The sequence below is a fragment of the Amphiura filiformis genome, chromosome 1, assembly GCF_039555335.1.
Source record: "Amphiura filiformis chromosome 1, Afil_fr2py, whole genome shotgun sequence".
In the NCBI taxonomy this organism is placed as follows: domain Eukaryota; kingdom Metazoa; phylum Echinodermata; class Ophiuroidea; order Amphilepidida; family Amphiuridae; genus Amphiura; species Amphiura filiformis.
The window spans coordinates 93,594,565-93,610,766 of NC_092628.1; positions in this window are offsets into that span (position 1 = coordinate 93,594,565).

Sequence of the window (16,202 nt, forward strand, 5' to 3'; positions counted from 1 at the left end):
GTCAGACAATTTGCCCCACCATCAACTTCAGGGATGTTGAAGATATGTCCTTGGACAACATTTATGAGAGATATTGGCTTTGGTTCTTGATGGCTTCAACACATTAGTAAGGTTTGCCTTCTCCATAGAGTTGTACATGAAATCATTATACATGCAAAATCAAAATGGAGTATGAAGCTCAAATTTTGTTAATTTTACTTTCTCATCAATATCTACCACCACACAGAAAAAAGAAAAAAATTGAAGAGGTGACTGCGGTGCACATCCCTGAGTTGACATTGAAGTTTGAATGGGCCAGTAGATAATTGGAGACATTATTACCTTCCCATTTAACGTTTTGATGCGCATAACGTAATTTGTCCTAGCGAAGGCAGTGTTTTACCTCAAACGGGTGTCACTATTTGATCAAGAAGGTTCGTCCTCATCAGTTGATTAAGTTAAAGGTTAGAGCGTGCGTAAGGTTTTTTACTCAACTAGATTTCATGTCTTTATGTGGAGAAATCATTAAATTCTAGCTTTCAATTGACGGAGCAACTCTATGTTTTCATTCCCGATGTCTGTAGTGGTTAATGAAAATCACATCTTCAATTAGATTCGTGTGATAAAACGTTTTCAATATTTCAAACAGTAAATAAAACTTTGAACAGAATATGTTATGTCTGTGTGATTCATTTAAATATACAGAAGCATTTAAGCTTACTTGATGGATTCCCATATGTGTATCCAAATAGAAAGAGGTCATTCAGGTATGATTTGTTTTTTCAAAGACAAATACAAAGTAATTTAGCTACTTTTTGCCAAAACTAAAAATATATTTATCGACCGTAAACGCTGCAATTATTTTACTCAATCACTTCGCATATATGTGCCAATGGTCTTATAAAAGGCTAATTATCAACGTGATAACGATCAGAGCAAATGATTGCCGCGTTTTGAAGAGAGTGCAAATGGGATCATTAAAACTTACCAATAACATTGTAATTTCTATTTGCCACAATGCAACACATTTCAATAGTGTGAATACATTTATTAGGTAAACTACCCATCAAATATATGCAAATATACGCAAAGAAATTGGTGTGCTTTGTATAATATAATGATGCAACACAAAAACTGTGGCTTTATATTTCGTGATTATAACATTTTTTCAGTATATCAATAAACCTTATTTCGAAACATTTTCGGTGATTCTGATTTTGCGTTTGTGAGTTTATATTGTGTATAATGTGCACTCCGCGTACTACTCGCAGTGCTTTCGCACGCGTTCTCGCGCGCAGGCTTGATTCATTTTTCGGGCGGGTTGATACATTTATATTTTGTTCTATTTCCAATATTTTAGTGATAATTTTGATATAAAAAATCATGTTTTTTTTCTTCTCGTGTATGAAATAGGTTAATGAACGCATATTACTTGTTGCTCGAGAAATTAGACAAAATAATGCACTTGTGCTGATGTTGATGCGTCTAATGCACGAGCCCCGCGTGCATTATTTTTGTCTAATTTCTCTCCCAACACGTAATACGCGTTCATTAACCTATAAACATGACATTACACTGCTCCATATGCCACTGTGTTGCAATTTCATAACACAACGTGTTATGCTGTAAAAAAAAGTATGAAACACCTGTTATTCTTTTACATGTAAGTACAGTGGAGTTGTGAAGTGAAGGGTGAAATATGCAAGAAGTTATCAAAAGTTATTGATCATTGCGTGCAAGAACACGCGCTTAATTTACCACTCTTAGAAATTGGGCAGCTCCTTATAAAATTAACAAAATATATATTTTCCCGGTCCATTCTTTTTTACTTTTTGACGTCACAAAAGTATTAGACATCAAATACTCTACGTAACATATGGAGTCTATAGCTACCTTCAGGATCAACATGTCACTCAGCAATGTCTTGGAGGAATGTTTTTTTACCTCGTGACAAAATGTTTGGACACTTGCAAAATAAAGCCGTTTTCAGACTTCATATTATTTTCTAGAGTGGTACGCTGTCTTCAAATCTCATCACTAAAGTCGTGTTTGTCAAAACGATTATAAAACTCATTTAACTTATTAGCATATTCTACAGTCGTGTCTTAAGATGTGTATCAGTACTGTGTGGGCGTATTTTAGGATGTCAGTGTGCGAGTTACATAGGTAAAAAAGAGGTACTATTTTCTTGTATGGCATCTGAAAAAGGTGCTTAGAAATCACTGAAAAATACCGAGGTATATAGAGTAGCATGCAGAAATGATTTTTAATATTATTTTACAGTTTAGTTCTAATGAAAGTTTCTCCAAAGGACATCGATTTTTGCACCCTACCGTTGTGTTCCTCTCGGGTTACAAAAAAGAGGATGCACTGTAAATGTGGGATCTTCTCACTTCGGTGGTTTAAAGCAAGAAAATCTCAAGTCATATGTTGAAATGTTGGTAATTTGGAAATTCATTAGTCTACTCTTAATCGTTAATAATATCTTTCGCTTTAAGATTTAGTGGTATTGAACCCATACTTATTGTACCCTACTACTTCCATTTACAAGGAACATTTCACCTGTTCAATCAACGCTCGGCAACTGTCAATTAGTATCCACTTTATTTATAAGGTTATTTGAAAAAAAATTGAAATATACATATCTTTTCAATGGTGATTGTTTGTCGATTACATTACAGTTTTCTTTTCTTTCACTGGCTACAATTTGACCAACAGCTGTCAATAACTTATGGTGAAGCTAAGACTTATATAATTGATTCATAACTTACAATTGACATTTCAAGCTCGTCAATTCAACTGAATTATCTGATGAACTTGTTTGACAACGAAAAAATACTGTCTTTTGTCTTATCTTATTACGATCAATTTTAATGATAATTTATTTATGGAATATAAATACTACAGGTTTGTGTTATTTGAATCTGGTGATTCTGTCGTGATATCCAAATATTTTATGGCTTCCCCATAAACATGCATCTGATATTAGGTAACGTATCTATCATCTTCCAATCATAATCATCAATCTGCTCAGATTGTTGTTGTAGAGGTCGTTGTTGAAAAACACCCACCTCGCTACTTCAGTTTCTCAACAAATGATTAGAAAACATGTCATTGTTAAAACTTCTTAGAAATTAGTATCTGGCGTTGGTCTACTACCGAGCATTTTGTTTTCTCAAGAACTATATACCCACTTTATTTTCAAATATTTCAATACCAGAGAAACATTACCACAAAGACATCCATTTGTATTCCAGCTGTATCAAAATGATTGGTACCCATCAGTAATGTTATTGAATAATCAAATACAAAATCGCGTCTTCTTGAAATGACCACAATTAATAGTTTTATGACTTCAATAGCATTAATCTACCAATTAGGTGGATCTGATTTGGTACCAATTATTTGTACACTTAACAACAAACTCGTGGTGAAACGTGTAAAGACAATGCAGGTAAAGGTACCATAATCTAACCATAACACTTTCTACTTTAAATTTCTGTTATAACTTGTTACGCTATTTCACAGCGTTATCATTCATTCCCTCGATTCACCCATCCTGTTTTCAAATGTCATCACGTCACTACCCGTTTTACTCTTCTTCCTTAATAAGGTTTCTTCCAACCTTGGCACAATTGTGGAATTAGCAACGCATTCCCGTTATAAACACACACACCGTCCCACATTCAATTCAAAATAAAACGCCAATGAAAGCCAAGTGTATCCCGCTTCATAAAGTATCGTAACGATTGTGTTTTTTTCTATTTCAAAAGATGTAATTGACGTACAATGTGGGTAGTAACAAGTAGAGCAACCGTTGACATTTCCATTAAACAATCTACTGGGGAATATAACTTCGTTTAATGGGATATTAAACACCTCTTGAAACCAAATTATTCACAAATGGTGTGTAGAATGAGCATATAGCTAAGATTTTATTTCCCCAGTAGAGTTATAAAAAGGCAGAGAAATTCTTAATATTCAAGAAGAAGTGGGGTATTTTACAAGTATCGGCGGCAACTGTGCGGCAGCACACTGAGACATTACCTTCCCATGTAAAGATTTGGTGCCCATAGTTTAATTTGTCCAAGCTGAGGCAGCATGTTACCTTAAAGGGGTGTCATTGTTTGATCAAGGAGGTCCGGCCTCATCAGTTGAAAGGTTAAGATCAAATGAAAGGTTAGGACGTACGCAAGGTTTTCTACTCAATTAAATTTCACTTGGCATCATTGGATTCTAACGCGTAACACTTTTATTTTCATGCTCAAGGTCTAGGTAACAAAATGATGATACTCACCTTTTCAATAATATGATAAAAGTGTATCGATATTTTCAAACAGTAAGAGATTTCAAGCCTATTGACTTGCAAACAACAATACAGTGACACAGCGAGGACCTTGTTCATAACGAGGACCTAGACTCGGGTCCTCAAAACATAAGTCTACTAACTTAGCTAACGTCTACTGTGCCATGATTTTGTGAGAACTTTACAGTATTACCGATTTTCTTTCTTTTTCAGATCCTGCGTAACGGATGTATGTAACGGATGGATGTGTGTAAGGCTCTCTCATACTGTACAATGTTTGTCGTATTAGGATGCCTGTTCCCGGGTGAGGATTTCTCTGAGAGCATTTAAGACAGTGATCGTACTCGATTACCTCAAAACATCATTGTTTACCAGAACAGAACTCAATACCACTACTTGACATCATGGCTTTGCAATATTGTCAATTATTTATCCAGCTTCTTTCAAAAAGCAATGTTGTCCCACCAAGTTTACAATACAATTACCATTTAACATACTGACAATAGTGTTCGTGTTGATCATTAACATTACAACTTTATCTTCTTCAGCTGGCTATTAGTCGCTTAACAGTTGCCAATTACTGTATGTCCTCAATAATTGATTCCCTAAATATAAATCACAAACGTTCTTCATAAAATAAAGCCTCATACTCGATTTACAACATTCAACTATAATATTTCAAGCACGTCAAATGCTATCAATTATCGGATGAACTTGTTTGACATTGAGAATATTGTTTTTCCGTCTTGCCATATTCGAATAAGATCAACTTTATCTATTTGAAGATACTCTTATTGAATAATAAACTCTACAGATGTGATTTGAATCCGGTGATTCTGTCATTTTTTAGATTTCATAACATTTCATCGCATTTATTTGTCATTTTAATTACGATAAAGATATATCATCTAACAATCATAAGCATCCATATTTCCTGTCATTCTCTATGTTCACAAATCGACGAAATTAACCGGCCTTACTCATATCTTTCTTCTGAGTCTTGAATATCAGTTTATCCAGTTTGAGGGCACTTGCTAAAAGTAGGAGGTATAATAGTGACGGAGCAAATTTACTTAAATCCACGTTGATTGCGTTGTTTCATCTACCTTACTCCTAAAGAAATAGGTTTTGGACTTATTGGATACGTACAGGAAACCAATTTTACGTTGTATTTAAACAAAACCGTACTATCCTACTGCTTTCTTATAATGGACAGGGAAATTTGGAAGTTGACATCATGATATATGAATCATGTACACTGTACATTGTACAGTAAGCCAAAAATTAAGGTATCAGTTATGTTCACCCCTGTGTATCCTAAACAGAGACAGATATATCATAATTGGAACCAGCAGCCAATAGCTGCATCTTTTAGCTAGCATTTAAGGCCTCATTCGTTGAAATTATTCAAGAAATAAAGACACGACGATCCAAAAACCCAAGGAAGATGCCAATTTAATTGATTGTGAAGATATTGGATTGCAGCCTGCTGCACAGAATAGTGGTCAATTTGGCACATTCTGTTTGAGACCCCACTACATTCACAAGACGTGTACTCACGCGTGAAAAAGATGTTTCAAATGTACGTGTCATTGAAAACGAGAATAAAGTAGCTATCCATTGATATGAAACACGTTATGAACATGTCACAAATAATCTGAGATATAGATTAAGTTGATTAAGTTAAGTTAACTTTTGTTGAGGAGTTATGTCAATTACAGTCGATTATAAATCTGCAATTCAATCGAAAAGGTTTTGCTGCTGACTAAAATACATAGTTTACCTTGAAATAAGTACAGGGTGTCCCAAAAGTAACTTAACATTGTGAATTGGCCATAACTTGCTTTGTGTTAATAGTGTTGTTACAAAAATTGCATAGTATGTAGATAATTCTTTTAGAAATTTTATGATACCAAACATGCCTATGTGGTCATGACCCCTTGGCATGAAATTAACGGATATCTACTGTACCGTAAAACCCACTTTTATAAACGCAAAATAAGTCTCGTCATTTGAGATGTGATAACACGATATAACGTGTTATCGTTTTCAAATCTGTTTTGTTTAATTTTGCTATGTTTGTTTGATTGTTTGTTTGTTTGCAATGCGTAATCTTCATTTTCTGTTTTATCTGGATTTTATATGGAAACTGTTTAAGATTTTATCAGAGGTTTCGATGAACAGTTGTACGCGGTACGTTGTTCTCCATTGAAAGTCGACGTACTGATTGTCTTGGGCTTTTCGCCACCGCTCTCCGTATGACATCGATGTTTGTAGCCAATCTTCCTGTTCTTCCACGTCCTGCCCGAGGTAGATCATGAACAGATCCAGTTGATAGGACTTTCTGCACTAGTTGCTGGATTGTATTTCGACTGGGTGCATAATTTACATTAAAATGTTCAGTAAACTTTGCTTGAGTGAGTTTGTCCGACTTTGTTTCGGCAAATAATCTGAATCCGTTGATCTATAGGAAATTCATCTTCACTTCAACTGTTTTAAAGTAAAGTTTAATATTGTCAATATATCCTAATTATAATCTAAAACAGCAGTCACGCTTACGTTAGGCCATGTAATCCATGAATATTCATACCTAAATGTAGCGTGTGCAGTGAGTGAGCCAACTCTATTGTTCATCAGGGAAGCACATCATTCATGTGCTTGAACAAAAAACATTATGAGCTTGCTTTTGTGGGTTTGATACATACATATGTACAGCCGCACAGTAAGGTCAAGGAGTCATCAATAATGCTGTTTTTGGTATCAAAATAATTCTAAAAGATCAATCTATGTGAATATGTTCTCCATTTTGGTATGAAGTAGAAAGTATTTGAGATATGGCAAATTCACAATGTTAAGTTACTTTTGGGACACGCTGTACCTTCACGACAATCAATTTAGACAGCGGATTTTGTTTCAATGCTATGATTTCAGAAATGTCCCCTGAACAGCATGCAAATAGCATACTAAAATATACTTGGTGAAAGGTAGTTTTTGGCGGGAAATGTCATACATGGGTCAAATGTCAAAATTGCTCCAATCATTTTGGATTGAGATTGAGAAAAAGTATAGTTTGTCAGTTTTGCCGTTCTTGAGTTTTAAGCCAAAATGTCAACAAAGGTCAAATGTTGGGCTCCACAGAGGTCAAAAACTAAAAACATTGAAAAATAGGTTATGGTCAATAGAGTTCAATGGTCATTGACCTCTTTCACACTGTTATCTAGGTAACGAAAAATCCAATATATGGCAAACTATTCTTAATTTGCAGTATTTTTCAAGGACGAACAGATTGAGACCATTTTAAGCTAATTGGAGCATTTCTTCGACGTTGATCCACAAAATTTAACCTTCGGACCTTTTTGCTTATAACTTGAGAATGGTGAAGTGTACGTATGTTATTGAATGCAACATAATTCTTGGCATAATTATAATGAGGGTTCACATTTCTGATTTTCTAACCCTAACTCTAACCCTTTGGATTCTACAGTTTATTGATCGCGAATCACTGAGTAGAATATCCTGGGAAGCTAGCAAACATAGGGAGTACAGTGATTAAAAAGATCAGATCAGATCTATAAAGTGTACACAAATTACAAATCAGAATTGTATCTAAAATGTAATAGCCAGAGTATGTACTATGAGCAAGTGGGCTACGGAGAAGTCTAGACCCCTACGCGCTTAGGGTCCCACACAACATATGTTTATATTTACTTTAATAATATTCTGCGTATTTGACCTGTCAGTCTGTAGCATAACATTTCATCTAAGTGAAAACTAAGATAGATAGGAATATATAAGTATGTTAGAATACTCGCTTGCAACAATGATAACTCGCTTGTGGCGCGTTAAATGAGGCGTAATTTCAACCAATTATGGTAATTACATTACTTTAGAAAGAAAGATTGAATTTTTTTCATGTTTACGCGTAATTAAACGGTTTGAAATGTCATGCACTTTTAGACAGCATACGTTTGACCTACATATGTATTATGACGTTACCATATTAACACAATTCTTACTCGGTAGCTATTAATGTGCTTTTTTCCAAATGTCATTGTTTTTCTGCTTGCTTTCGTACGTGCATAGATTAATAAATATTTTGTCATCACGTCATTTATATAACTAGTGTTAGATTACTTCATGTAATATTTGAATGACTTACATTCATAATACCTTGATTTTTGTCTACAATAATTGTGTCATCTGAATGGATATGTGTGTACTTTTCTTCCACTAACTATTGATTAAGAGCAGAAAATCTATTGTGAAACAATTTTAAAACATTACAAACCTATATATACTGAAAATATTCTTTACATTCTTTTTGCAAATTATTTGATGAGGATTTGCGTACAATTTCACTTTAAAGTGGTAGTTGTTCATAAAACAATGTATAGTTACCTTATACCTTAATTATATCAAATATTGACCTCAATTCCATAATAGCATCCATATCATTTATGCCGCTTTTTTTCTGGTCTGATATTTATATGTCTATCAAGATAATATCTTTAGCCACCAGATAAACTTTGTTCCAATAAAATCGATGGTATACAAGTGAAGATATGGCCAATTATGTAACCTAGTCTTAAAACCGCTTGGGCCACTTTTGTCTAAGTGTTACAAAAGTGACTGAATAGAGTTGAACCATGGACCGGTGTTCTTATGATAGGTAGTTTTAAACAATGGGGTATTCGAAGTGGTAGAAATGATTACATAATAGAATATCTCTTGGCATAACTACCTCATTTATTAGAAATCGTGGCTGCAGCTCAACAACCTCAACCCCAATTTAGAAACCATAAGATTGTTTATAGCTCATTTTCCAAATTCACGTCTTCCATCAAGGCATACAATTACATATAACTATGAGAAGTATGTAGAATTTGCTAACAGAAATGCTGGCAATAGTTGTCGCCCCAAAACAGCTGAACTTAATTTCAAAATTGTATTGTTTTGTACTTATGGATGTAAGAACTGTTATCAGTTTTACCAATGATATCTCAGGGATATGAGAAATTACTTTATTTATAAGATAATTTGAAAGAAATTTCATAACTTCATTTATAGATTTTAAAGAAATATCATATTATTATTAAGTTCATGTAAATTATATGAAGAAACTCCATTTATAGTTCTTTTGTGTCAGTTCTTTGATATTTAATGCACGATAAGTATACCTACGCAGTTCAAACTTGATATGCGCAAACATGGCAAAAGTGGCCCAACCCGTTTTCTGGACAATTTAGTTTAATAATCGGACATAACTTTTGAATCCATGCTAGTAAAGAAACCAACTAAACGTCTTCTTTTAGCCAAGATATTACTAGTTGAAGTCCATATAATATTTGTGCCATAACTTTTAGTTTTTTTCCTGAGAAGTAAAAATGCAATTTTATAAATTATAAAAATTAAATGGCTGTATCTAATGCAAGTTAGAGGCCAGATAGATAGCACATCTTGTAATACACAACGGTAGATCTGGTTTCATTCGTTAAGTCCTGGGAAATATTGAAAGGATTTATTAATATCAAATATCAAAGAAAAACACGATTCTCACTTCTCGAAAATTAAACTTAAACGAATATGCTATTGATAATACATTCTAGTGTTTAGTACTGCACTAAGGGAACGTTTATCTTGCTTGCTTTCCGTGTATGCCACTGAGGCGTATTTTAAGATTATCGGACTAGACTTTGCCAATCAAGTAGATGGTCGAGCACGCCTGTCCTAGAAAAAGAAAGGAGAAATAATTAAGTTTACTTTTTTTACATAGACGAACCTTAACAAATGATTAAAACACATTCCAAACCAGACTTATATTGAGTCACCGGGTAGAGGTTTGTTTTTTAAGCATTTTTAAAACATCTCTCAAGTGTTTCACATATTATACTAAATCTTGCAGAATGCTTTTAATAATGATATTGCGGGATTGTTTACAACTGCGTTGCATTCAGTTAGACATGATTTTAATATGATTTTTGAGATGTTTGGATACTTTTGACTTTAATACTTACAATATTATACAGTTGTGGTAACAAAACTGTTTCCATGTACAGAGGGTTTATGTCAAATTCCTGTCATCTATCTGAGGCTAGTTTCAAACGATAACGTTCCCTCACTCCCGTCCTGCTTTCAAAATGTCATCATGTCACTACTCTTTATTCTCCTTGCTCTCAATATAAAGCTTCTTCCAACTTCGCCACAGTATTGTAGAACGACCTACATTGTATTTAAGCAGGTTCTTGTATGTCCTACTTTTGTTTCTCTACATTCTGCTACTCCATTCATTTTGAATTAGTCTTGTTTGATGTTATGCGTCTTCGACCGATATAAACTCTCAGGTAGCTGAAATATTTGAATAGATCAAAGCAAGTTTAGATGAATTCGTATTCCAGAATCATGTTAGTAAAACCTATAACAGTTTGCCATTTTATTATTATTCCAAGTAATACCAATATTTCTAGCAGTAAATGTATGTAATCATGCGTTTGATTTTGACAATATCCAAATTTAGGAATCATACGACAATATCCTCCCGTGTTATCTACGGAATAAACAACACACACGACATGGGAGGCGAGTATATTCTCTACGGAATAAACAACACACACGACATGGGAGGCGAGTATATTCTCTACGGAATAAACAACACACACGACATGGGAGGCGAGTATATTCTCAACGGAATAAACAACACACACGACATGGGAGGCGAGTATATTCTCTACGGAATAAACAACACACACGACATGGGAGGCGAGTATATTCTCTACGGAATAAACAACACACACGACATGGGAGGCGAGTATATTCTCCACGGAATAAACAACACACACGACATGGGAGGCGAGTATATTCTCTACGGAATAAACAACACATACGACATGGGAGGCGAGTATATTCTCTACGGAATAAACAACACACACGACATGGGAGGCGAGTATATTCTCTACGGAATAAACAACACACACGACATGGGAGGCGAGTATATTCTCTACGGAATAAACAACACACACGACATGGGAGGCGAGTATATTCTCAACGGAATAAACAACACACACGACATGGGAGGCGAGTATATTCTCTACGGAATAAACAACACACACGACATGGGAGGCGAGTATATTCTCTACGGAATAAACAACACACACGACATGGGAGGCGAGTATATTCTCAAAGGAATAAACAACACACACGACATGGGAGGCGAGTATATTCTCTACATTATTGGGCTATTTCAAATAAGGTTACCTAAATAGGTGACTCCATTTAAAAGCTACACCCCCTGTGTGGGAGACTAAGGTCATGACTTCCATAGGGGGTGATCGGATTCAACAGCCCATTGTAAACCAGGATGCTGTAATCGTCAGGACAGAATAACCAGCGTATAGTTTGTTATCAAGTAATACTGACATTCATTTGGATTCAAGTGTATTGTTCACAGTAATTCGTTACACAAGCTTGATAACGTGATAATGTTTGATCGCACACTTCTTATTTGTCCGGCAAAATTGTGTTTCAATATCATAAATTGTAAGGGTTGCTTCGTTATACAGGGTGTCCCATAAGAAGCTTGTTCCGACGAATGTGGTGAAATTTTACAATGGGTTTTCAACCATCATTCAGTATTTACATGTGAACGCCACATCTGTCAACTATATTTCGCAGAAAACCAGAAAACTGTTTTGATGAGATGTGACCTCGAATGTAAAAATGGTTGCAACATAAATTTTGTAATTCTGTTGAGTCCAAGTCGCAACGTGCTGGTTGATTAAACACCCATAATGTTCACACACTGGAGAGATTTTTTAGACTTAAGTTCGTCCGTTTGCGTTCCCCAACAATCGAGTTCTTTGTAAAAAGTTACACATGTTTCTTACAGGAAATATTATGAAAATGTCACAAATTACACTAAAAATTTAGTAGGTTTTAGGGTTTGGGCGTTACAGGTACAAATGTAAAAAAATGCAATTTTTCTACATTTTGGTCAATAACGTAAGAATCGAACTTTAAATGTCAATTTTAGAATTTTCTCAGAATATTTCCTATCCAATGCAATCACTTTTTTACAAAGATGTACTGATTTTTGAAAATTTATCCATAGATAGACGCATGTGACCTGGACTCGCACGAAAATTGTAACATTGGTCCTGCAACCATTTTACATATTCGATTTCATATCTTTGAAACTGTTTTATCAAGTGAAGTCTAGTTTTCGACAAATTATAGCTATATACAACATGGTGCTTTCACACGTATTATGTAAACAATGAATGATAATGGAAAACACATTTTAAAAGATAATCACATTCATTCAAATCCGCTTTTAATATGGGACGCCCTGTATTTATATACAACCAGGAGATACCATAAAAATCCTAAAACCATCATTTGAACAATTTTGACCTTTCGTATTGCAGATATATATTTTTTTCTTTTAGGAAACATTATTCGGTATTTCATTCCAGCTACATAGACTTTAACTACATATCATTAGATTTATAAAGTTTACTTTGAGGACTGTTAAATATCAAAAATTACTTAATATCAGACGGACATTCCTCGTATATATTCAGAATGCAATTCGATATGTCTGATGTGCTCTCATGGCCCACAAAAATTACTGCGCAAACGATGCTATCCGATTCCTTAAATTGGTAAAAAAATATTTGATCTCTCCCATCTGTGGTACACGTGTAGTATTTAAAATTGAATACATGAATACAAAACCCACCCAAGTCCATGGGAAGTGATTTTGAGAGAAAAACCTGTGTATCATTTTAATTCCTTAAGTTAGATTTACCTGGTCAATATGGTAAGTTTTACGTGCAAATGAGTGGATTAAACTGTATAAAGTATGACGATTAGCATTTCAGGGACTTTGTAGGGTTCATTTTAAAGTTTGGACTTGGGTGGTTTTTTGAATCATATACAAAGACAACAACTTTGGAATGAGTTTACCACTAGTAAGATAATACAAAAGAAAGCACACAGGTATGTATAATAATAATAATAATAATAATAATGGACATTTATAAAGCGCACAAAACAAAGGGTCTCTAGGCGCTGCACAAAAGGAAAAATACCGTAACTACAAACATCTTAAAAACTACAGAAGCATAAAAACCCAACAAAAATAATATCAATTATTAAATCTTAATCTACAACAGGATAAAACCAGCAATCATAATAATACGCAAACATCAATGATGCTGAGCCAATTTACACTTAAAGCTAAAAACGACTAAAATCAGCCAAATATACACATGCTGAGATCATTTAAAACACAATAATCAATCATAGAGTACATAATCAGAAATAATGTGAAATAACATGGTTCGCGAGCAGTTCAGCAGTAAGCCTGGTTGAAAAGATGAGTTTTGAGATGAGTTTTAAATTGGTAAATTGTGCCGGAGTTTTTAATATGAGAAGGAAGAATGTTCCATAACTTTGGTGCAATCACAGAGAAGCTCCTTCCATAGGTAGTTGTGTGGCTGGAATGCTCGCGAAGCAAGTTCTGTGAGGATGATCTTAAAACCCGACTTGGAGTGTACGCGACAATTAGATCAGAGAGATAGACCGGCGCCTGACTATGAAGGATTTTGAAAGTCAATGATGATGTTGATAAGCATTCTGCCATGTAATATAAACCACACACGTTCCTTTATTAAACCCATTTTTTTTTTCAAAAGTCACTCTCCAGCAATGAATGTGTTACAAGTGGACTTTTATACATACTGGATTTCAATCAATGTGTTACAAGACCCAAATCACGGAATTGGATGGTTCTTTCATACATGCTATTTATCACATGTTCAATAGACACAGATGATGAATTTGAGTTGTTCTTTCATACATATGACAGGCCTATGTATAGCAACAATGTCCCATGCTTAACTCAATTTGGCCAACGTATGGACTTGGGTGGGTTTTGTATTCATATATTCAATTACTAATCATGACCAATCCAAATTTAGCAAAAATTATGCAAATTTCTACTCATTTTAATGCTTACTTTAGGCGTTAATGGAGGTTTTCTGAGAATTGAAATTAAGAGCACACAACCATATAATTTACTATTTGGCGGTGCGAAATCTGAAGTCTCTCTCTATATACTTTTTGTATAAAATGGCATGATAAAATTTAGTTTTAATTATATTTTTTTCTTTCCTCAGGCGAATAATGTTTGAATAAAATTTATACAGGTCCTTTAATCCAAAGTAATACAAATTGAATTGAATCCGGAATGATAGATCAATTATTGTCTCAGGGACCTTATTTCTATTGCTTAGTTTTCTTAAAACCAAATGAGAAAATTGTACCTTACAGCATACAATTCCCTGTTCCAATTATCTGACAGATTCTTCAGTAATGCATCTCAATAATATAATCATTAATACTTTATGTTGTGTAATATAAGTAATATGGGTAGGCTTTGGTTTGTATACTTTCAAAAGAAAACAGAGCAACCCTTGATATTTTCATTAAACAATCTAAAATGTAAGTCGGTTTAATGAAACATTAAACACCCTTTGAAATAAAATTGTCCAATAATGGTGTAATATAGCTATGATACTATTTCCCCAATGGAGTTAAAGGCTGAGAAAATCATGACGAAGTGAAGTATCAGCAGCAACCTGTGCAGCAGCACATGCAGTAGAGATATTATTACCTTCCCATTTAACACTTTGGTTACGCTTAATGTGATTTGTCCTTAGCGTAGGCCAAACGGGTGGGCACTATTCGATAAGGATGTCCGGCCTCATCAACTGATTAAGTTAAAGGTTAGGAAGTATACGAGATTTTCTACTCATCTAGATTTCACGGCTTTTAGGTATACACTCAGAACTTGAGTCATCAGCTTCTATTGTTATGTATAGTCGCCCTAAAAGTCGATCGATACATGTTGAAATCAGCAAAATTCAGAGATACACCTTTTTGCTATTTAATTAATTTTTACTTCAGAAATGTCAGTTAAAAACATAGTGCTTGGATACACATTTTTTTAAATCCTGGTGTTGAAATTAGGCATAAAATTGTGTCTTTTAGTGTAAGATTTTTGATTTTTATAGGCCTTAACTTTGTCCACGAGCTTTTTTCGGAATTCATTTTTTTGAGTTTCAAACTAGTATAGTTTGCTAAAGAAAGATACATGTATTTCCCACCTCTGTAAGGCACATCGTGTGGGTCTATATATTATAGTTTTGTCAGAATATCCGTTTAGATTTTACCTTTTTTTTCACTTGCGACTGCCAAAATGTCCAACTCAGTACTTCATTTCTAATATAACCAACAGAAATAATCGATATTTCTATTGTGGCTTGCAAAATCATCCATCCATGGGGACATTCGCGAGTTGATTTTGACAAAATTGATAATCGGAATTCAAAAATGGTGCAATCAAAACCGAAATTCTGACAAAACTATGATATATAGCTCACGGTGATGTGCGTTAGAATGTTGGGAAAATCTTTCATGAGCGAGCTATATTACTTTGAAAAGCTAAAAGGTTGATTAAAAAAAGCTCGCGGGCCAAGTTGAAGCCTATAAAAATCGAAAATCTTACTGACTAAATTTCACGCCTAAGTTTAATACTAGGATTTGTAAAAAATATATAGTATCAAGCATTATACTTTTTCCTGACATTTACTGAAAAAAGTATTGCTTTTCATTTGGCCGAGAAAATTAATTTTACATTGAAAAGGTGTAAATCAAAATTTTGCTCATTTCAACACCAAATTCGATCGTTTATATCACTGAATTCTGGAAGTTTTTCAGCATGCCATAGCTCTTATAAGACCCGTATAGACGTCTCACTTGATAGCCATCCTTCTAGTGTACGCCATACCGTTTCTCCAATTACTGATGTTGTCAATGTTGTTACCCGTTCTGGCCGCCTCTTTCCTTTACGTCCCTT